We start from the raw sequence: 24,612 nt of genomic DNA, 5'->3' as shown, positions 1-24,612 counted from the left end.
ATAAAATGTTTGTGATGATTATGATTCTCAGGGGTTGGGAAAATATTCATAACTTACTTCTTCTGCTCTGAAAACTTCAACCCATTAATCAAGGCTGACAGTGATATGGATGGATCCTTAAAATCAAGAGACATAATGAATTAAGTCATTTCATAAATTATTTGAAAGGTATCTTCAGGAGGACTATGTCAAAATCATTTATGCCTCTACTTGCTTTTCAATCCCAGAAAATAAAACCAAAGGAAATTTTTTTTAAAAGTGACAACCCTTGCCCAAAGTTCTTTGGCCATTTTATACTCCCACAGTCGGTACCTGTGAGAGGTAGTTCTATTCCTGCCAATGTGTGGTGTCATCAGGGTTTATCATTTTGTGTTTTCTGCTGTATTTGTAATGGACCGTCATGGAGGTTTTAACTCATTTGCATTTCCCTTGTGACTGATACTGTTAAAACTTTATTAAAGTGTTTTTTTGGCTTTTCAGCTATCTTCTCTTCTAAAATGTCCATCAAGTATTCTGAACATTAAATTGGGTGTGTATGTTTTTACCGTTGAGTTGTGGGAATGTCACATACTCTAGATTCAAGTCCTCTACTCTATCAGGTACATGCTCTGTAAATATTTTCTCCTATACTTAATCTTTACCTTATGGTATCAGTGGTTCTTTTGGTAGAGAGGTTTATCATTTTATAAAAGTTTATCTATCAATTTTCCCTTTGTGGTTGTCTTGATGTGTCCTTTCTATGAAATATTTGCCTGCATTCACTACACAAAGATACTCTGATGTGTTTTCCCTTAGAAACTGAATAGGTTAAACTTTTTAAAAAATGTACGTTTTTATTGATTTGAAAGAGAGAGAGAGAAAAGACATTGATCTGAGACAGAAACATCAATTTCCTCCCATATACACCATGACCAGGGACTGAACCCACAACCTAGGTATGTACCTTGACCAGGGATTTAACCTGAAATCTTTTGTGCACAGAACGATGCTCCAACCAACTGAGCCACCCAGCCAGGGCTCCACACCTTTACTGTCAGTGTAATGATCAGTCAATATAAGTCCTCCCATACTTTTCTTTTTTCAAAGATTATGTTTTTCTATCTTAGTCCCTGTGTTTTTTCAATCTTAACATTAGGATAAGACTGTCAACTTCTACTATGAAAAAAGCCTGCCAGATAATAATTGAAATTATGTTGCACTATAAATCATCTTATGAAATATCAACATGTTAAAGTTTTTTAATTTTTGAACATAATCTTTATTTTCATCTATTAAGCAATCCATATATAACAATTGGAAAGGAAGAAATAAAGCTGTCATTCCTCACCATGTCAACTATTTCCTCAGATGTCATCTTCACTATGATTGGAAACCCTATTTCAACTCACCCTAATCCCCTGTATCCTGCTCTTCTTTTCAGTTTTCTACAGGTCCCATCGCCTTCTCATGTACTGTGAACCTAGTAACTGAGGTGTTTTATTTATTCTATGTTTCTATCAACTGCAGTGTAAGTTCCACAGGGAACATTTATTTTAAGACTTTTCTGTAGTGTTATATCTCAAACACCAAAAAGTCCCAGATGCACAGGGTCCATGCAATAAATATTTGTTGGAACACAGATTTCCCATTCACTTGTACTACTCTGGAAATCTTCCTTCTCTACTTATTCACTGTCTCTGCTTTCAATTTCAGGAACCTCAATGCAGTCTTGAATAATTAAAAAAGAACTAGATGATATTGTGTGTCAAAACCTTCAAGATGGCTAAACATCCATCAGAGCCATGTGCTCACTTTAATTCTCTTGTTAGATCTCAATGTTCTCTACTCACCTGCCCTTGAGATTAATTTTATTTTTACTTTTTCATACTTCCTAGATAAGGGGTTTTGTAACTCCCACTGGAATCTTTGATAATTCAGCATTAATTGTTTTCAGTAATATACACAATCCACAAATGTTTTTCACAAACCACCGCCACTCCCTTTGCAGACACTGTCTGCACAATTACAGTTGAAATGATAATCACTTCCCAGCAAGGAGATGACATCATGGCATCCAAATCCTTTATCTCAGGTTCAAATGTCCACTCTCCACATCTGCAGACAAGGCTGTCCCTGCAACTCACAGTCCTGACAGTAATACAAGCCAAGTAAGTAAATCTCCTCTTCATATAACTTTCATATTCTAGAAAGGAAATATCTCAGGCAACCTAGTGATACCTGGTCTTGCTCATATACCTATGTTTTCTGAGCATGAGGCACAAAAGTACTGTTAGATATGTATCAATAGGAAGGTTGCTGCTGAGAAAACCGGGAGCATATTGCCACCCTCATCTACCTGCTTCAGGATACTCCTCATGTCCCCTTTCTCCTCCCAGTTACAGCCCTTTCTGAAATCACCTCTCCCTTGTCCCTGACTACACACACTCACTCTCAGTGCTCACTCTAAAGGCTTCATACCACAGCCATGTGGGCAAGCATTCAAAGACAGTCAACTCTGAGCTGCCAAGCACACACCTGATACCTGTATGACAGGTTCTGGGGGAGCAGTATGCATGGGTCAAGTGGGGTCTGCAATAATATCTCTCTCTCTATTTTTCATTCATAGATTAATAATTTTCTGTCATTTAGAGAAATAAAAGTCTAATATTCTCTCCCATTCTTGAAATGCAAATAATATACACAGATTAATATGGAAAAAAAGATTGTGGGTTTGGGGCATAAAGACTAATAAAGGACTTAATGGATTTTAAAAATCTTGAGCTGTATGTATCACTGTCCCAGTAGGTAATCTCCAAGTGCCTGGACATTGTCACTCCTGCGTAACTATGATACTACCTCTATCCACAAGTCCTGCACTACTTGTCTGGATGTCTCTTGCTCCCTCCCTTTCCCCTCCCTTCTTTCCAACTATTTTAATAAGAGAATTTTCTTTTCAAAAAGAAAAAAATTCTGACCAGAGACCCTGGCTGAAGGATATTTTCCACTCCCTCTTTTTGAAAGCAGGAGGCACTGAATTCTGATTTCTTTGTGGCTCCACAATATCCCTGTGATCAATAGGAAAGAATGAGCTTTTATTTCCTGTGAATTACTGCAGTTCTTCCAGTGCTGGGGTGGCCAATAATCAGAGCAATGTGGTATTCTTGTTTTAAAGAAACCCTTTAGCAGTGGCTGGTGTTGCTCGTTGGATTGAGTGCCGGCTTGCAGCCCCAAAGGTTGCTGGTCTGATTCCCACTCAGGCCACATGCCTGGGTTGCAGGCTGTGTTGCCAGTGATGGATGTGTGAGAAGCAACCACACATTGATGTTTCTCTCCCTCTCTTTCTCCTTCCCTTCCCTCCCCTCTCTCTAAAAACAAATAAATAAAATCTTAGAAAAAAAGAAACCCTTTAATGCCCACTGACCTACTTTTTATTACTTAAATTCAATATCGTTTACCTTCCAAAGATTCTGTTATTCTCCTCCTCTTATTTGCCTCATTGTTTTAGTCTAGAATATATATTTACTATACTAGTAACTTTGTAAATTTTCTTAATCTCACAAAAGTTATTAACATTACATTTCTTCTACAGGTATTTTGAACAATACCTGTGTGTATACATTTAATGTAAATAGTCACTCTAACACACTACCCTGCTACCCCTACAGGACCTCCACCCAGGGAAGGAACCCTATCTACAATTGGTGAGGATCCCTGCAGACACATATTCATTTGTTTACAAAGATTTTGCAAGATCTCTTGTAGCTCCCTTCTGCTTGACCTCCTGCTGAGTGAATTATTTCTCCATATCCCCTTCAAGTACCATGCTAATCAGTATCCATGGATCAAACATGGTCTTGGCCAGGAGGTCAGCCCATTAGTCTCCATAAGCTGGTGTGTATCCTTTATCAACAGCCAGTTTTCTGAGGATGGAAGGAGACTTGGCTTGGTGTGGTAAACACACAATACAATGTACAGATTACATGCTGTAGAGTTGTATACCTGAAACCTGTAAAACCATTTTATTAATCAATGTCACCCCAATAAACTAAAAAAGAGCCAGTTTCCTTCTCCCAAACTTTAGCGGCTCTCTTCATTCCAATTATATAACTAATTTATTGATAACAACTAAAATAGGAGTACAAAAAGTCATATGAAAGTTTTTTCTATAAATCCAGTATGAAATGACACCCAAATTGGAAGGTTTTTTTTTTTTAAGTGCCTTTAAGGTAACAGTAGGTGATAAGACATACATGTATAAATATACAAAATTCTGAGCTTTCAGGTTTCCAACATCTCTCAATGTTCAGGCTAGCATAAAGAATTACCAGTTGTTCAATAAATAAGTCCCAGGGACATAATGTACAGCATGGTGACTATAGTTAATAACACTGTACTGCATATTTGAAAGTAGCTAAAAAAATAGACTGGAACACTTCTCATCACAAGAAAAAAAATGTAACTATGTGTGGTGATGAATGTTATAACTACATTTATGGTGACAATTCTACAATATATACATATATTGAATTGTTATGTCATATACCTAAAGCCAACACAATGTTATATATCAATTATATCTCAAGAAAAAATAGTTACCAGTTGTCAATTATGCTTAATGATGGTTTTTATAGAAAATAAAAAATATGTAAGCCTTCTTTCAGAAGAATTTGAACCAAAATTTGGATAAAATTAATGGTATAGTTATAAATAATGTCATTTAAATTTCATTTTCATTTTTCTGATGGTTTGTGACATGTTATAAGTTTTAATGTTTATAAGACCTGCCTGTTTGTGCATATTAGCAGGTGATTATTGAGACATTTTTACAATATATTGTATATATTTAAATAGTCTCTTTAGGTTAATTTTATATGTGATATATTTCTTCTGCCTTCATTATAATTTCATTGTTATGAAAACAGTTTTTTACCTGTAGTATACACATAATGATGTGTTCCATCAAAGATTATAAAAATATAGCTAACAGCTTATCTGTGGGATTTGTTATTATTTTAGATTCTACCCATCATTTTAAAGCTCCCTCAGTTGTAAGGTAAAAATTTACTTCTGTTTTGAACCAATAATCTTGTAGTACCATGTATTTAAAGGGGAAAATTATTTTCCCAACTAATTTTAATGTACTTTTATTGAAGATAATGTGTGTGTTGTGTGTGTGTATGTGTATCAATTACAGGCCTCCTCTTTTGGACCATATCTAATTTTATATATGAATAAAAGGTAGTAGACTTTGGCTCTGTTAAAGAAAATTCTCTTTATTGCAAGCTTCAAATATTATTAATTATATTTTTAATATTTTGAAATTGTAAAAAATTTACATTGCCACTTGAATGATATTAATCAATACACTTAGGTTAAATGAATTATTTGCAATATGAGATTTCCCCTTTTAGTCTAAAATATACAACCAGTGTTATTTCTTCCTGATGTTAATATATAAAACCAGTTCTTACTTTGCTTCGACATCCTCCCTCTTATCACTTTACAGAATAAATAGTCCTTTCCTTAACTTCCTGAAAACAAAACCACTCTGAGCTCCAAAGACTCTTTAGATGTTTGGGAAAGTTTCCTTGTTTGCTCTGAGAAAACATTTCCGAGTCCTCTTTTATTTTTCGAAGGATATGTATTTTCTTCTCATTGAGAACTGCATTTTGTGAATACAGTATGGATAATGAGCATGGTAATTACTTGGGAGTTGGTCACAGTATACAGATGCATTCAATGGAAGTATGTATTCATGCTTCAGAAAAGTAGAGATCACATTAATGATGATTCTCCTAAATGAAATTAAAGTTAAAAAGTTTTCCTTAAACTGTTTGCATTTTTATGTCTAAGTTTTCCCTTTTAGAAAAAGCCTCATTTCCCAATTACATTAAAATACTTACTCACTAATTTCAGAATATTTCCCATTGTTTTTATTAACAATATGGTTATGGAAAATTTAAGTATTGTAAGTATTGCACTTTTGTAAGTATTTTTGCTTTGATATAGTTCAGTACAAGTACTTAGTACAAACTGATTTTCAAGGTACTTAAAATTTTATTGCTTCATATAGATAGACAACAATGAACTTTATATATTTGATCATAAATTTGCCTTAGAATTTTGATTGTTTTAATTACATTTTAAGTTAATATTGTTAGATAGTTTTGTAAAATAGCTGCATTCCCTAAAAGTAAACACTGTAACACATGATCAATTCATAAACATTTAGTCTTCATTTCTATCCCTCCAACCTAGATTGCCTCTTTATCTCTATATCATTCATCTTATGTGGGTTTGAGTGTTAAAACAACTGAATTCACACATACAAATGTACCCACATTCATATTCATTCAGAATCATAAAGAATCCAAAAATAGTGGCATACTAGATAGATGCTTGCCCATGTCTTATCTTTTATTTAATAAAATATATCCTAGAAAGAACTTCATACACATGCACAGAGAGGTTTTCCATTCAGTTTTATAGATGTAGAGATATTATATTAATGGTGCATTATCTATTTAAAGTTCTTCTTTTAGTTTAATATTTGACTTGTTTCCAACATAGGACCCCTAATTATTGTTTCAAATCCATAAACCCTTATTCTTAATGTCCATTTAATTTGAAAAACGTACTATTTAAAGAATTTTTTAAATGTATTAGATTTAGCATTAGGAATCGCTGGCAGAAGAAGTTAACACATTCTTGTTTCTTTATGTTTCTACCACATTTTGATTCCAAATTAAGATCAGTGTCTCCTAGATACTGATGTGATGGGCTCTGCCAACTTAGAAAAAGGATTTATCTTCCTCCTGCAGACTGGAGCTGGGATCCTGGGAAACTCCTCCCTCCTTTGTTTTTATAATTTCTCTTTGCTCACTGGACACAATTTGAGACCCATAGACTTGATTCTCAACCAGCTGGTCTTTGCCAACAACCTGGTTCTTTATTCTAAAGGGATACCTCACACGATGGCAGCTTTTGGGTTAAAATATTTCTTGGATGATGTGGGATGTAAACTTGTCTTCTATTTACACTGAGTGGCCAGAGGGGTGTCGCTTAGCACTGCCTGCCTTCTCAGTGGCTTCCAGGCCATTAAACTTTATTCCAGAACCTATAGGTGGATGGAGCATAAAACGAGATCTCCAAAGTGCATTGCTTTCTGCTGTTCCTTCTGCTGGATCCTGAATCTCTTAATACATGTCTTTATTCCCATGCTAACAGTTGGACCAAGAAACAGTAAAAATGTGAGTGTGAAAACAAATTTTGGATATTGTTTTTCACTCAGGTCAGACAGATTTATAGTCCTACTTCAGGGAGTTATATTAGCTTCCTTTGATATTATATGTTTGGGTCTCATGATGTGGACTAGTGGCTCCATGGTCTTTTTTCTGATTAGGCACAAGCAGCAAGTCAAACACATTCACAACAACACGTTTCCCCACAGACTGTCCCATGAAGTCAGAGCCACACGCATCATTCTGATCATGGTGAGCATGTTTGTCTCCTTTTACTCTCTCTCTTCCATTTCAACTCTTTACATTATTCTTAGTGTGTCACCAAGACAGTGGCTGGTGGACATTCCTGTGTTCCTGGACTCATGCTTTCTAACATTTAGTCCCTTTTTGCTTATTACCAGTAACATCCATAGCTCTCAGAGACTCTTCTTTAATTTCTGGGCCAAAATTTCATGTAATGCTAATCTGGTTAAAAACCTATAACTCTTCTGACTTCTGCAGTTGGATGAATAATGAATTCAGTTTTTAAGAACTTTTAATGAATGTAGGTAATTATTAGGTGCTAATAATTCTGCTAGAAATGTGTGTCACAATGATGAATAAAACTAATTACATTTCTGCTTCCCTAGAATTTGTAGCTTAAGCAGAAGTTGAAATTGTATACTCAATTGTATCAAACTTACTTCATGTACTTATGCTTCTTTATAATGAATGGAAAGTCTTGGAAAAGTGTTGAGAGTGTACAAATGTGCAAAGCATCAAATTTTGTGATAAAGATGGGTATTATACTTATTTTTCATGTAGTTACCTGAAGAATTTATGATTTTTTAAAGCATACTTGTATCTAGTAGTTTCGGACACAGATTAATCACCTGAAAAGATCCCTTCAGTAGAAGCCACAAAAAGCCTTCAGAAATCTGATGAACCTCATCATGTCTGGTGTTGATATGGAGAATGATGGGGACTAGGATACAACATGAAGCAATAAATATACATGACAACTAGTTCAGACAGACACTATAGAACCAGCCAAGAACTCTATTTTTGGTTGTAAAAATAATGACAAGTCCAATTTAGGTTTAATCAATGGGTAACATCAGCAGCTCTGATTACTATAAATTATTTTAGTAAATATTCCACTAAGTACATTATGTATATTATAAAGTTACATTTTTATAAATGTCAGTTTATCTCTAAATTGTATTAGTTGGAACTAAAAAATAAATCGCTTCAGTGTCAAGTCTGGTGAATTAATATCCCTGTACTATGCTCACATGATGGAAATTAATGTCAAAACTTTTGGTATAACTTAAATTACCCTTTCTTTTTCCCCACCACTGAATAAAATGCAACAGTATCTTTTTTGCAAATATCTGACTATTATTTCCTTGTCACTTAAGGCTTCTCAAGTTTTCCTGAGGCTTTTAATGTACCTATATAATTTTCATGCTAGATCAAATATTTTACAAAAGTGGTTTTTTATAGTTAGTTACATAACATCTTGAATTTTGATTCATTTCCTGGAAGTATATAACCTTTTCTATTTTCTACTAAAATTATGAGCTCATGTAATTTTCTTAATCTGGAGCCGTCATGTCACTTTTTGTTCATAGTGTATCATAGTGGTCTTCTAAATCAAATATGCGTCAGAATGAAAAGTAATGTTTATGAAACCCAGACTGTGGACTCCCAAGTCCAGTGTTTCTAATTGTGTTGGCCTGAGACAAGACACAAGAATTTGCATTTTTAACAAGTTCCTGAGAATGCTATGCTACTGGTCCAGGGAGTCATTGTGTGAACCAATGACCTAATCTTTATTAGAGTTCACAAAATTTCTTTGAATTTTTGTGCCCAAAAGTATGTTTTATTACACCAGTGGTTCTGACCCAATCCTTTCCTTATTTACCATGAGGTAGGGAGTTGGTATCTTTCACATCACACTCACTTTAAATCTCTGTATGCAGCAAATGGAATTCACCAACAAAGCAACATCACCGAAAATGGTGGAGTGGGGAATTGGAAATTTTCATCCGGCAACAAAAACAAAGATTAAGTTTGCAAAAATGGTCAGAATCAACTATTCAAGAAATCTGAAATCTAATTTAAAAATTTACAATCACCCTGGCTGGTGTAGCTCAGTGGATTGAGCATAGGCTGCGAACCAAAGTGTCGCAGGTTCGATTCCCAGCCAGGGTACATGCCTGGGTTGCAGGCTATAACCCCCAGCAACCGCACATTGATGTCTCTCTCCCTCTCCCTCTCTCTCTCTCTCTCTCTCTCTCTCTCTCTCTCTCTCTCCCTCCCTTCCCTCTCTAAAAATAAATAAATAAAATCTTTTAAAAAATTTACAATCACAGGGGAGTGTATAATGAAGAAAGAGCTGTCAAATTTTGGAAAAGCACATTGCAGCATATTAACTTACCCGCCCACTATCCCCAACTTCCCTCCACCTCATGGGGCTTGCTGGTTCCTGAAGGGGCATTATGAACCTTGTTCTCACAGAACTATGGCTGTGATCCTCCCTTAGGATCACCTTAGGGACTTCCCTCTGTTTTGTCCACTTCACAATATTCCCACAGCTACTATGGCCTCCTGAGTGACATATGTCAAAAGCACTTAAAAGAAATATGCTAGCTGTTTCTTTGAACACATCTACAACTTTGCTAAGCCTTTAACTAGACTGACTGGGAACTAAAGAGTAAATGCTCAAGTCACTAAAATCACAAATCAAAGTGGGTCATTATTACTGATCTGGCAGCAATAAATACAATTATAAGTCAACATTGTGATCAGTGTGCTTCAATAAATTAGATAACCTAAATTCCTGAAACTCATAAAATATCCAAACTACCTCAAGAAGTAGAAAATATGGACAGAACTACAACAAACAAATGCACTGAAACAGTAACAAAAAACTAGCAACAAAGAAAATACCATGCTGCACTGGTGAATTCTAACAAACATTTCTTGTAGAGATAACATGGAATTCTTCTCAAATTATTCTAAAAACTAAAAGAAGATGGACAGGACACTTCTTAATTCATTCTATGAGGGCAAGAAACACTAAAGACAAGAAAATCACAAGAAAAAGAAACTCCAAAACAATATCCCTTATTAATAAAAATACAGAAATCACCAACAAAATGAACACGCAGAACTCAAACAATACATCGCATTAATAGAATGTTACCTTGTTCCAACCACATCTCATTCTTGAATAGAGCACCCCAAGTGGCAAACCCCTTGATTTCAGTGACAACTACATTCAATATGGTGATCATTGGGATATATATAGAAATACTGCATCATTATGTTGTATACCAGAAACCAATATAGTGTTATATGTCAAGTATATCTCAATTTTAAAAACATATATCTGTAAACTGTTAGGTGCTGAACAACATTGGTGAGTGAAATTCATGGAATGCACTTCCTGGCAAATAGGTCACAGAAAAGCCAAGTCTTTCTCATAAATTTTATCAAAAGGTGCGGGGGGTGTGATTATTTCCAGAACCAGTTTGAAAGAGTAGTGTGGAGAAGGAAAAAGGGGGTCTTTGTAGAGCTGAGGCCAAGGCTGGCATTCTGGCAGGCCATCTAGGATGCATTAGTGAGCTGGTTTCCACTTGGAAAACTAGAGCTCAATCCCACTGAGAACCTACTAGTCACCATATGGAATTGGCACAAATCATGGAAAGGAAATATTCTGTAGCATAAAGAAATGTGACGTTTCTTTGATTCCCTTGTGACATCCATGGAACTGAGAATTATTGGGCTGGGGATGATGTACCCCTGCCCAATGTGGAGAAACCCATTTATCAATCCTCTCTCCTGGACTGCATTAGAACTAACACTAAAACAGAGTCACTTAAATCAGGGACAATGTCGAGTTGTCCAAAGCAGGCGGATCTGAGAAAATTAATCTTAACCTTTTTTATGTTGCAGGAATTTAGAGCTCTTCTCAAAAATGAGCAGAGGATGCCAGCTAATCCTCAAATGCTCATCCCATCTCTATGAATCAGGCACTCCAGGGGTTCTGGGACAAAAGGTCCAAGATCCACTGTGCATTCTTGGCACAGCTCATAAAAGAATTAAGACAAGTCAGCACAGAGTTTAAAGTGAAAGAGAGTTTGTTAGTGAAGCAGTGAGAGAGAGACACTACTCCACAGGCAGTGGGATTTACTTCTCTTATTGAGGCTGATTTAATTAATGGGTAGAGCATTCAATAAGGGGAAGGAATCTTAAGGAATTTCCAGAAAAGGGATGGAGACTTCTCGGAAGACCACCATTGGCCATTTTGCATACTTGTATGGGATCTCTGTATCCTATCACGGTGAGGTGTGGTGTGTCCTTTGGTATACTAATATATTACCATGAGCATATAATGAAGATAGGGGTTACCCCAAAATGAAAATTTGTCACTATGTTGAATCAAGCTAGTCTTCTTCCAGTTCTAAGCCATAACTCCCTTGGGGGTTGGTCTTACTATCTCCCTGATAGTCTGTGTAGCCCTTATGGCCTACAGCCATTTTACCACATACACTCTCTCAGCTGGACTTCATTGCTGACTCAGCTCTCTGGATCCTAATAGGGGAGAAAACCACTTGGCTGAAAGCCAGCTTCTGCACTTATTCCAGAAAAACACCTTGGTCTGTGATCAACCTGGGACTCACTGATCCAAGGGCCTTGAATTTTCCCAGCTCGTGAGTCAAAACCCTTGCAATTCATTCATCTTTTGGCTTTGTTTTACTCAGCATGCAGTTTGGTTTTGACAACTGAATCCAGTTGTCTTGCAATTGTGAACACCGTTGTACATTGCCTTGTAAACACGACAGATCACTTCTCCTTTTTAAAAAATATATTTTATTGATTATGCTATTATACTTGTCCCATTTACCCCCTTCACTCCCCTCTGCCCTGCACACCCCTCCCACCCACATTCCCCTTGCTTTAGTTCATGTCCATGGGTCATACATATAAGTTCTTTGGCTTCTACATTTCCTATACTATTCTTGCCCTCCCCCTGTCTATTTTCTACCTACCATCTGTTCTCTGTACCTTTTTCCCCCTCTCCTGCTCCCACTCCCCTGTTGATAACCCTTCATGTAATCTCCATTTCTGTGTTTCTGTTCCTGTTCTAGTTGTTTGCTTATTTTGCTTTTGTTTTTGTTTTAGATGTGGTTGTTAATGATTGTGAGTTTGTTGTAATTTTACTATTCATATTTTTTATCTTCTTTTTCTCAGATAAATCCCTTTAACATTTCATATAATAAGGGCTGTGTGATAGTGAAGTCCTTGAACTTGACCTTATCTAGGAAGCACTTTATCTGCCCTTCCATGCTAAATGAAAGCTTTGCTGGATAGAGCAATCTTGGATGTAGGTCCTTGCCTTTCATGACTTGGAATACTTCTTTCCAGCCCCTTCTTGCCTGCAAGGTCTCTTTTGAGAAATCAGCTGACAGTCTGATGGGAACTCCTTTATAGGTAACTGTCACCTTTTCTCTTGCTGCTTCTAGGATTCTCTCTTTCATTTTAATCTTGGGTAATGTAATGATGATGTACCCTGGTGTGTTCCTCTTGTGGTCCAACTTTTTTGGAACTCTCTGAGCTTCCTGGACTTCCTGGAAGTCTATTTCCTTTGCCAGATTGGGGAAGTTCTCCATTATTTGTTCAAATATCTTTTCCACTTGTTGTTCTTTCTCTTCTCCTTCTGGCACCCCTATAATTCAGATGTTGGAACATTTAAAGATGTCCTGGAGGTTCCTAAGCCTCTCCTCATTTTTTTTAATTCTTGCTTCTTCATTCTTTCTGGTTGGATGTTTCTTTCTTCCTTCTGGTCCACACCATTGATTTGAGTTCCAGTTTCCTTCGCATCACTATTGGTTCCCTGTGCATTTTCCTTTATTTCACTTAGCATAGCCTTCATTTTTTCATGTAATTTGTGACCAAATTCAATGAATTCTGTGAGCATCCTGATTACCAGTGTTTTGAACTGTGCATCTGATAGGTTGGCTATCTCTTCATCGCTTAGTTGTATTTTTTCTGGAGCTTTGATCTGTTCTTTTGTTTGGGCTATATATTTTTTTTTGTCTTGTTGCACCTGTTACATAGTGAGGGGTGGAGCCGTAGGTATTCACCAGGGCAGGGTAACCCATGTCACTGTGTTGTGATGCTGTATGTGGGAAGGGGTCTGAGAGACAATAATGGCACTTGCTCCACTCTCTGCCGTATTTCAGTCACTTCCCCTGCTTCCTACAAGCAAATTGGGCCCTTCTGGTGCTGATTCCCATATGGGTGTGTTTGTGTACATTCTAGAACCCTACGGGTCTCTCCAGCGAACTCTCCTGTGAGGCTGAGAGTTTCTCCTGCTGCCTCAACCCCCACATGTGTTTTCAGTTAGTGGTTTGAGGCTTTATTTACCCATGCTGGGGCCCTGGGTTACACAGTCCATCTGGCTCCCTAGTTGTTTCTCCCATTTTATCTGCATGTGAATGTGGGACCGCCTAGTCCACAATCCACTACCTCGTGCAGGGCCTGCCTGCTGCTGCCTTCAGGCTTGCTTCCAATCCTGGAGTCCTGTCCTCCCGGATGCCCATCTCCACCCCTCCTGCTAGTCTGGATAAATGTGTCTTCTTTAACTCCTTGGTTGCTGGACTTCCATACAGATCAATTTTCTGTCAGTTCTGGTTATTTTTTTGTTTTTAAATTGTTGTTGTCCTTCTTTTGGTTGTGTGAGGAGGCACAGTGTGTCTACCTACAGCTCCATCTTGGCCAGAAGGCCCGATCACTTCTCTTTGCAAAGACACTTCTGATGCAGGAACAAATTTATTGAAAGTGAATTTACTAATTAATGACTACGGTATTAGTGAGTAATGGAAAGATCCCTAATACCCTTTCCAACACTCACTACTGTGACGGTTTGACTTTCATACCCTGATTTGGATACAGGTTGCGCAGAAGAGGGTAAGATAAAGCGGGTAATTAAGCGCTGCCTGTTCCCGCCCGCCCCCAGGAGCTTCCTTCAGGTCCCACACTCGGTAGCCCTTCCCTCTCACTACAGCCAGTCAGAGCGTTCTGGCCTGCAGACAGCTATGAAATATGCCAATAACTTCATTTATTGGTGGTTACATGGAGTTCACCGACACAAAGGCTGCGGGTGAACTTCCTCCTGCACAGGTCTACAACGGGTACTTACACTGCGGACTCGGTTAAAATCCCACCAGCAGAAAGCATTGCGCTACCTCCTGACTGGCGCTGGGGTGCAGCACTGCGCGGAACTCTCCCTCAGCTGTTGGCGGCAGCGCTCTACGCAGGCGCACTGTGCCGGCTAGTCTAGTGGGAGGCGAGGCTATCCCGCCCCACCCGCTGAGAGGGTGTCCTGATTTGAGGCGGAGGTTGCTGAGGTCGGAGAGAGGATCCCAGAACCGGGCGCCAGTTGCCTGGAAACTGCTAGTTTTCCTTTTACAAGGATTCTGCCCTGCTTCCAGGGCCCATGTGGCCCACATTAACTTCGCGGTCTGTCCTCTGGAGCTGGGCCGAGTGGTTGTGTTATGTCTGGATTGTCATCCGCCTATGCCTGTCCGTGAAAGTTCGGGCTTAGCCCTGCGTTCTCCAAACCGTCAGCTTGAGAACGCAGAGAACGTGAAAACGTCTGAGCTGCCCCTGAGAATAAACCTCATGTGGAGGTGCTCCACCGTTAATAACTAACGACATCAGGGTGTAAACATGAACATTTTAACACAGGTCCTTTTGGTGGGGAAAGGAGAACACCAGCTGTACTCTTCACTTCTGTCTAAATTTCTTGACGTTTCATCCTTGCTCTGTGCTCAGAAGGAAATCAGCTACGGTCGCCTGAGTGGAGGGAGCGGAGGGGTGCCTTACATTGATCGCTGGCTGTGAGCTTTGGCGACACCTCCCGTTCACTGCAGGACTTACAGGTAGAAAGCACTGAGGAATTCATGACTTGCAGTCCTGGCCTTCACGTTTCCTGAATCAGGTAAAGACTACTCATGAAGAACTTTAACACCAGCCTGCCTGATTCAGTTCTTCTTCGGTGAGGAATACACCCAGGTGTGTCCATAAACACCTATATGTGTGCATACCTGTACCTTCAGCCCTCAAAAGGCATGCCCTGGGAAGAAGCCTGTGAAGACCCTAAGAGTGCTTTCCAGGCACATTTGGCCCAGTGCTTCAGACATCCCACAAAACCGAAACATAGTCTGAAAGTGGGAGTCAGTCTGCACGCAAGTTCCCTTGGTCGCACAGATATTTCCTCTTATGGAAGTAGAGAACCAGAGGCCATTACAGGCACCCAGGTAGCTGTTATGAAAAAACTAGTGCATATATCTGTTTGTGTACCTGAAATTTTCAAAATAATGATCATAACCATCCCTATACTTCCTACTATTTACTATTTATAAAAAGTAACTGAAATATCGTCAGGTGAGGGCTTTTCATTCCAACCATGGTGGACTAATGGACCTGATTTGCCTACTAACCACAAACGAATAAAAAACCTGATATGCAATAATGGTTTTCAGATATTGGAAATAGCTCTGGGAAGTAAACCCTGAGAGCAAGGATTTAGGTGAGCACTATAGTCTCTTTATAAAATAACAGCTTTTAGATTCATTGTTTTTTTTTCTGTTGTTTACTTGTTTTCAACTTCATTGATTTAGGTGCTATTTTTGTAGTTTCTGCTGCTTGATTTAGGCTCATTTGCCATTCTTTCTTTAGTTGAGTAAGATAGAAGTCTCTCTGCCTTTCCAGCTTCCAAACCCTGAGCAATCACTGATATCTTTGACTAACTTATTTTGCTTTTCTAGAATTTTTATCAATGAATAAAAATTATTTACTCTTTTTCATCTGCATTTAATCAGACAAAATAATTAACTTGAGATTCATCTTTGTTTCTGGTCTGAATCACAACACCCACCAGTGTAAATACATTGGATAAATGTCTGGTATCCAATGCAGAATGTCTATACCCACAAATACCCAGGAATATAAGACCTGTCAGCATCAGAAATAAATCAAATGGAAATAATCACAAATATAACAGATGATAATAGCTTACATTTGTTTGGGGTAGTACAGGGAGAAAAGGATAATTAAAAAAAAGACTTTATCTATTTATTTTTAGAGAAAGGGGAAGGGAAGGAAAAAGAGAGGGAGAGAAACATCAACATAAGCCTGAACATTCACGGACAGGCATTGGCAGATGACACTCCTGACATAACACAACCACTCAGCCCAGCTGCCAGAGGACAGACAGCGTAGTTAATGTGGGCCACATGGGCCCTGGAAGCAGGGCAGAATCCCTGTAAAAGGAAAACTAGCAGTTTCCGGGCAACTGGTGCCCGGTTCTAGTTGCCTCTCATACACCACCCACTGGGGACAAGGCCCGAAACCCAGGCATGTGCCTTGACTGGGAATCGAACTGGGAACCCTTTGGTCCGCAAGCCTGCACTCAATCCACTGAGCCACACCAGCCAGAATAAAAAAAGAGAATTTAATAAAGATAAAAATATAAGATGTAAAAGCAGACCTAAATCAAATGTACAGCGACTTAAAGGAGCAAAATATCTAAACTATAAAATAAACTGCATGGGATGATCAGCAGAAGACACAATACGGTGTTGGAAAAAGTAGGTTTACAGTTGTTTCAATGGAAAAAGACAAATAATGCAAATCAATAATACAATAATTATAATACAAGAATAAACTGTGTTTTATGTACTCACAAGTCTAAGCCTACTTTTGCCCACACCTGTATGTAACAAAAGATGAGTTAATTTGAAGATATAGCTATGGAAATTATATGAGAATAGAACCACAGAGAAGGAGAGAGAGAGAAAAAAAAACAGAGTGTGAGTGACTTGTAGAAATATAAAAAATACACTGATTTGGAATACTAGGAGGAAAGGGGTATGAAAAAACTAATAGATAATGGCTGAAACATTTCCAAATTTGTTGGAAATTAAAAGCTCAAGAAATCTCAATTAGAATAAAAGGAAGATATTGTGCTAAGTAAAATAATCTAGTCAGACAAAGGCAAATACCATATGATTCACTCATATGTGGAATCTAATGCACAAACTGAACATTCAAAATAGAAACACATTCATAGTTAGAGAGGAGGCTGAGAGCTCTGGTAGTAGGGGTTGGGGGTGGAAGGATGGAGAAAAAAGAAAAAGGACTCATGGACATGGACAACAGTGTGGTGATTGTAAAGTAGGGGAGAGGGTAAATGTGGGAAAGGGTATAAGGGGCATGAATGGCAATAAAAAACAATAAAAAAGAATATATTGTTCACAAAGCCAAAAAAAAGAGAGAGAGAATAAAACGAAGAGTGCCATGTCATAACTCCCCATAATGAAATCCTTGACAACCCATATTTTGAATACAAAAATCTTCAAAATAGTAAATATAGCTGTCATTTGCTCAGCTACATTTTCTCATTTAACATTTCAGTGTTTGCTGTGCACCTGTCTTGCTATCCCTTTTTAACTCCCCCCCACCACAAATTTCCCAGGTTTTGCCCCATCTGTTGACAATCATTACATTTTAAGTGTTGAGGCCCTGGCTGGTGTGGCTCAGTGGAATGAGTGCTGGCTAGCAAACTGAAAGGTCACTAGTTCGATTGCCAGTCAGGGTACATGCCTGGGTTGCAGGCCAGGTCCCCAGCTGGGGGCTTGAAAGAGGCACCCAATCATGTTTCCCTCTTTCTCTTTCTTCCTCCCTTCCCCTCTCTCTAACAAATAAATAAATGTATTTTAAGTGTTCAGAAATATAAACAATTCACAACTGTTTTTCAGAGAAAATCTCCATGCAGACACTGTCAGTGCACTTACAGGTGACATGATAATCACTTCCCAAAAGGACAGGGCATTGTGACATTGAAATCCTTTACCTTGGTGATCAGTTGCTGAACAGGCTCCGATGCTACCCCTGTACCTACTTTTCTAAGAGCAAGTGACAAATGGGTAAGTAGTGATTCTTTTAAGAGAAGTAACATTCTTAGAATTTTATGTCAGAAAATCCAGAAAAAAACTCAGTAAAATTTTTCTGATTTCTGGAGTTGGAGCACACATGCATCTTATATATTTTGGGAAGATCTTTGCTGACAGAAACAGACCTGTCTACAATCTTCTCCACCAGCCCTGACTCTGCTCATTATCCCTTTTCTCCTCCAGTTACACCGTTTTTGTAATCTTCTTCTTACCCTGTGTACACACCCTGAACCTAATACCCTTGATTCTTAACAGTTTTGCACTGTAGCTATGTGAAGAGCAGTAAGATAATGTTCAGGGACTGAGCAGAGACCTTGTGTCTGAGTGACAGGTTCTGGTATGTGCATTTCTTATGGCGGGAAAGGTCTCCATCTTTCTTGAGCAGAGGCTGTCTACGTGATATTGTTATTTAGAGGAATGAAAGTCTCATTTGCTTTCTCATTTCAGGCATTTGAATCATGTATAAAAATATTCCTAAAGATTGTGATAAGATCAGACACTTTAAAAATGGCCCCTCAGTTCATTGTATTTTAAAATACTTTGCTCTTGTCATTCACCCCTCCAAATTTCCAAATTTGTCTCTTCCTCCACCCACTTACCTATAGTATTACAAGATTTGTATTCAATCAAAACATTTTGACCACAGACACTGACTGACAGGCAAGTTCATCTACCTACCCTGGAAAGCAGGATGTGCTTAAGTGAATCCTCCCTGTGTCTCCACAGAACCCCTGTGATCAGAGGAAATTGTAAGCTGTCATTGCTTGTGAATGATGCCAGTTCTTCAAGGGTTGCACTGTTCAATAACCACAGTAGTGTGGTCTTTCTCATGTAAGGAAACTACCTCCCACACCATGTCTAATGGCCTACGTGTTGTTATTTAAATGCGTTTTATGGTTTCTTTTCAAACTGACTCCTAGTCCTTGCCCTTCTTCTTTTTCTTATTTCCATTCATTGTTTTAGCTCTATGATAATATATATGATATAATATATATGATATGATAATATATGATAATACATAAAAATAAATCTATGATATATTTTTGTTATAACTGAGACGTCATGTCCATGGACCACACAGGGTCGGCCCTTCCCCTGCCCTGCACTGGAATTTCTGCTGGTTAAACTGCATGTTTATGAAGTCACAAATACTCCCCCCAAAACTTTAATGTTTATTGCCCTCTTTATTTTAATTATATAATTTATAATGTAATGGAAATATCAAAATATGATTATAAAAATATTTATTTCTATAAATCCTAAAGTAAGTGAATTTAAAACAAAAGTTGAGGCCCTTAAGAAATGCCACTGAGATTAAAAGTGGATGGTAAATTCCTACAAGTGTAAATATACAAATCCATGAGTTTTCTGTACTCAGGTTATCAATGTTTTAAAATGTGTAGCCTATTTTAAAGGCCTATCAGTTGTAAACAAATTGATTAAATACGGTTTTCAGTTGGAAATGAAAAAATGTAAAACACCTATCAAGGTATTTAACCTACAATAAAACTTAAGACAAGTCATATGTTCTACTTTAAAATAATAGACCAGTATTTCAATTTTTTAATATTTGTGATGAGTTGTGAGATTGACATATTCTTTTCTCAGTACTGACTCTTCATATGTAGGGCAGCATTTTCTTCATGATTTCTCTCACTGACTAGAAGTGATTATCCATAGTTGGTTTTTTTTTTTTTACTTTTTCCATTATTACATATTTAATTCTGGTTTAATTTTAATTTGTGGCCTATTTCTATTTTCATTGTTTCATGTTTATGAAATAAAATGGACTATGATTTGTGCCATAAGTGAAAATGATTTCCACTATCCCAGATTATAAAAAATATACTATTTTATCTAGTACATTTCTCATTCTTTACTTTTAGATCTTGCTTTTAAATCTATAATGTCAACATTTACCACTTTTTCAAACTAAGACTAAAATTTTAATAATATATAAATTGTTTGCCCCAGTTGGTGTAGCTCAGCGGATTGAGCACCAGCCTGAGAACCAAAGGGCCACTCGCTCAATTCCTAGTCAGGGCACATGCCTGAGTTGCAGGCCAGGTGCCCAGTAGGGGACATGCAAGAAGCAACCACACATTGATGTTTTTCTCCCTCTCTTTTGTCTTCTCTTCCCTTCTAAAAATAAATAAATAAAATCTTTAAAATATATATAAACTATATACATATATACACATACAGCTATATACATAACTATATATATAGTTATATATATGTTAGTTAGTTAACATATAGTTTATGTTATAGTTTTCCCAGCTAACATTTTAACTGACTTTCTATTTGTGTATGCATGTGTGTTTACAGATATCCTGTTGTTTCACTGAACTAAAGGTAGATCTCTATAGTAGTAAAATGTGTCATTAACATCATCAGAGCAAATTCTCTTCATTAAAATATTTTAAATTTGCTCACTTTTATTAATTTTCAAAATACCTTGAAGTTAGTAGTGGAATTTAAGAATGCCACTTAATAAAATACATATTTCATGAACTGAATTATTTGCAGTAGTTTTTTTTCTGTTAGACTATAGTGTGTCTTTGCTCTTTATTCTGATCTTAATATCTTAAGTATTTTGACATTTGCTTCAATATTTCATACAAGTAATTATAGCACTACTTTGAAAAATTTTAAATACCTGAATGCAAGATAATCTACTTTTTAATTTATTTTTTGCTTTTAATTCTTTCCTGAGGATACATTTATTGATCTGAGAGAGAGAGAAACATTGATAAGTTGATTCCTGTAACATTCATTCAAGTAGTTTTGTGTCCTAGACAAAATTTTTTAAAATGTGAGTCAAAACTGGAGAACACTGCTCTGCTGAGCTGGGTGGCTCAATTAGATGGAGCATCTTTGTCCTGTATACCAAAGGGTTGCAGGTTTGATCCCCAGTCAGGGCATGTATGGGAGCCAACCAAGCCATGTTTCTCTCCCACATTGATGTTTCTCTCTCTCCCTTTCCTCAGCCCTTCCTCGCTCTCTAAAATCAATAAAGCATATCCTTGGGTGAGGATAAAAGCAAAACAAAACGAAACTGGAGAACACTGAAAAGCAAGCAGTGGTGAGGAATGAGACTGGAGGTAAGAAGAGGCAAATGTCCAGGGGGCAGAAGTGACAGATGAAACTACAGAGCAACAGAGTGTCAAGTATGGAAAAGAAAAGGGAGAAATGAGGTGTGCCAAGTAACATCTCCACCTGGGGATTCAGGACTGGTTTCTGGTGTAATCTGAACACACCTCAGGTCAGAACTCTCCCAGTCAGAACCAGGCTCCTCTGAAACTGTGATGCCATGTCCTATGAAGGAACCAGAGCTCGCCCTACAATCCCAGCTCTGCAAGTACACGGCTCCCAGACAGCTGAGCAGCAAGCCTCAGTTGAGATCACCTAAGCACACAAGGAAGGTAGAGTAAGAACAACCAGGTCCACTATGTAGTGATTCTGTTGTGATGAATTCCTGGCACAGTCAGCCATGAGGAAATGTCAGTTATGCCCTGGCTGAATCAAAGCTGCAACCTTTTTTGTTGTACAGGACAACAGTCCATATAACTGAGCCACCTGGCTAGAGTGAATATGGTCCATTTTTGTGAATATTCTTTGTGGACCCTAAAGTATATTCTGCTGTTTTTAGAAAAAAGGACTCTCTAAATGTCCATTAGGCCAAGTTGGTTGGTATATTAGTTTCCTATGGCTGATGTAAAAAATTATTACAAACTGAATGACTTAAAACACCATCAGTTTATTCTCTCACAGTTCTGGAAGCTGGAAGTCTGAAATGAAGATGTCGATAAGGCCATGCTTCTTCTGAAGGTGTCAGAGAAGATTCCTTCCTTGCTTCTTCCTAGTTTCAGATGATTCCTGTCTAGGTTTTAGTTGTAAACAAATAGGGAAATATCTCTGCTTTCCTTCCTTCCCTCTCTCTCCCTCTTTCTCTTTATATGCTCTTGCTTCTGGCATTCCAAATACACGTATATTAGACCATTTGTTATTTTCCTACAAGTCCCTATTGCTATTATTGTTTATTCATTTCCTCCTTTCTTTGTGGCTTGTTTTGAATAATTTCTATGACTATATCTTTAAATTCTCTTATCTCTTCTTTTGCATTATCTCATCAGCTTTTCATACATACCATGCAGTAAGTATATTTTTTGTGTTGGATATTGTATTCCCTATAAGTTCCATATAAGTCTATATTTATATCTGTTTTTACATCCATTTCTCTCTTTTTAAAATTGATTTGAGAGAGAGAGAGGGAGGGAGAGAGACATAGCTTTCTTGTTCCACTTACTTATACATTCATTGGTTGATTCTTAATATGTGCCTTGACTGGGGATCGAACTCACAACCTTGTCTCACAATATTGAGATGACACTCTAACCAACTAAGCTATCCCACCAGGGCCTACATCTAGTTCTCTCTTAATCAAGTTCTTGCCTTTCCCATACTTCCAAGAAAAAATACAGGATATTTTATAAAAGCTATTTTAACATACTTGTCTACCAATGTTATCGTTTATGTTATTTTTTATGCTTGTGTCTATTGGTTTTTGTGCTAATATGCTATAAATCATATTTTTGCCTCTCTGTGTGCCCAGCAATTATTTATTGAATACCACACAAGAAAAACTGTACATTGGGTGGTGCACTTGCTTGTATATCTTTAAAGAGTGACAGATTTTGACAAGGTTTTCAGCAAAGGCACTGGACTGCAACTTTTCCTTTGGATGCTTTCTTGTATTTTTTAAAAAATATTTTATTTATTTAGTTTTAGAGAGAGATGAAGGGAGTGAGAATGAGAGGGAGAGAAGCATCAGTGTGTGTCTGCCTCTCCTGGGATCCCTACTGGGTACCTGGCCTGCAACCCAGGCATGTGCCCTGACTGGGAATCAAACCAGCGACCCTTTTGTTGTAGGCTGGTACAGAATCCACTGAGCCACACCATCCAGGGCTGAATGCTTGCTTTTAATTATTTTCGGGGTGGGTCCAGAGCAGGTTTGATTCTGTGTATAATTAAGCCTCACTCTCTAGGTGAAATATTTCTGAGGATCTTACCTGCTGTCCTACATTTGTACTACCAGGTGTTTCCATTCCCCGCAGACAACAAACCCCTCTCCAGTCTGTGTGATCTTCAGGAATGATTTGGTATACTGCCCTCTATTGGTACTTTTCCAAACTTCAGCTACTTCACTCATCCCATTTGTATGCATCAGGACACAGCCAACAATTTCAGTGGGTCTCTCCTCAGTTCTTTGCTTCTTGTCTCTCCATGTGTCCCTCATCTCTCTCTCTCTCTTTTTTTAATTTTAGAGACACAGGAAAGAAGACAGGGAGAGCAAGAGAAACATTGATGTGACAGAGACATTTTGATGGGTTGCCCCCTTGAATGTGTGCCGACTGACTGGGTATCAAACTCTCAGTCTAGGTATGTGCCTGACTGGGGACTGAACCCACAACCTTCTGGTGCATGGAGCGATGCTCCAAACAACAGAGCCACCCAGTCAGGGCTGTACCTCATCTCTAGCTCCCTACCTTCTCATTTTAGCTGTTTGAATTTTGGTTACATTGACTTTCACCTTTTCTGCCCTAGGCTCTATGTGCAGGGCAATCACAGGGCTCCATTCATTTGTTGCCCTCCTGGAAGCAAAGTGTCCCAGTGGCTACTTCTGAATTTCTTAAGAAGCCAGGAACAGCCAGAAACAAAGACCAAAAATTTGACCAAAAAACTAGGAAACAAAATAAACAACTATCTTTGCCAGGCAGAGAAAAAACTAAACACCAGAGAATGAAATTGTCACAGTCTGAGAGCAGTCTTTGCTGCTGAGGGAAAGTCTTGAGCATTTTCCCGAGGGTGATCTCCACTTTTTCCTGTTCAAGGTACCTAGTAAAATGTCTCCCCCAGAACTCACCCTGAATTAGGTGAACATGCACTGGAAAAAGATGCTGCTACCCTTGAATGAGAAGTGGCCCTCTTGTTCACACTGGTACCACACAGCCCAGGATTGCCCACAAGATTGCCTACCTAGAGGATGTCTGCACTTCCCGGTCCATCTCCACCAACTTCTCTCACTCCAGACCTCACAGAGCTACAATTCTTGTTATTTTGGAGTGATTTTGTGATAGGGCAGGGAGGCAGAGAGGAGCCGCAATAAAAACTTGAGGTACTGGGAACTAGAGTAGAGGGCCCAGGCTGGAGACCAGGTTGAACTGTAGACCAGGTTGAGCTGGAGTCCAGGCAACAGGAGATGCCAGGTGAGTCACTGAGGCCAGAGGTGCAGTGGGCATCTGTGCAGGAGCAGGTGCAATTAGCTGCCTTGGGAACACAGGTGGCAGGTGTGAAAGGAAAGTGCGGGGATGGCGAGTTCA

General features: G+C 38.2%; 1 protein-coding gene and 1 pseudogene across 4 annotated transcripts in view; one reads left to right on the top strand and one right to left on the bottom strand.

Moving 5' to 3' along the window:
* Positions 1–24,612, bottom strand: part of LOC114511481 (zinc finger protein 345-like) — a 447,937-nt gene that overhangs the window by 197,421 nt on the left and 225,904 nt on the right. The window lies entirely within an intron of this gene.
* LOC114511665 lies at positions 6,756–7,703 on the top strand (annotated as a pseudogene).

The sequence above is a fragment of the Phyllostomus discolor genome, chromosome 12 (genome assembly GCF_004126475.2).
Source record: "Phyllostomus discolor isolate MPI-MPIP mPhyDis1 chromosome 12, mPhyDis1.pri.v3, whole genome shotgun sequence".
NCBI lineage: Eukaryota > Metazoa > Chordata > Mammalia > Chiroptera > Phyllostomidae > Phyllostomus > Phyllostomus discolor.
The sequence above is the reverse complement of the archived record's forward strand: the minus strand, read 5'-3'. Positions and strand labels throughout refer to the sequence as shown.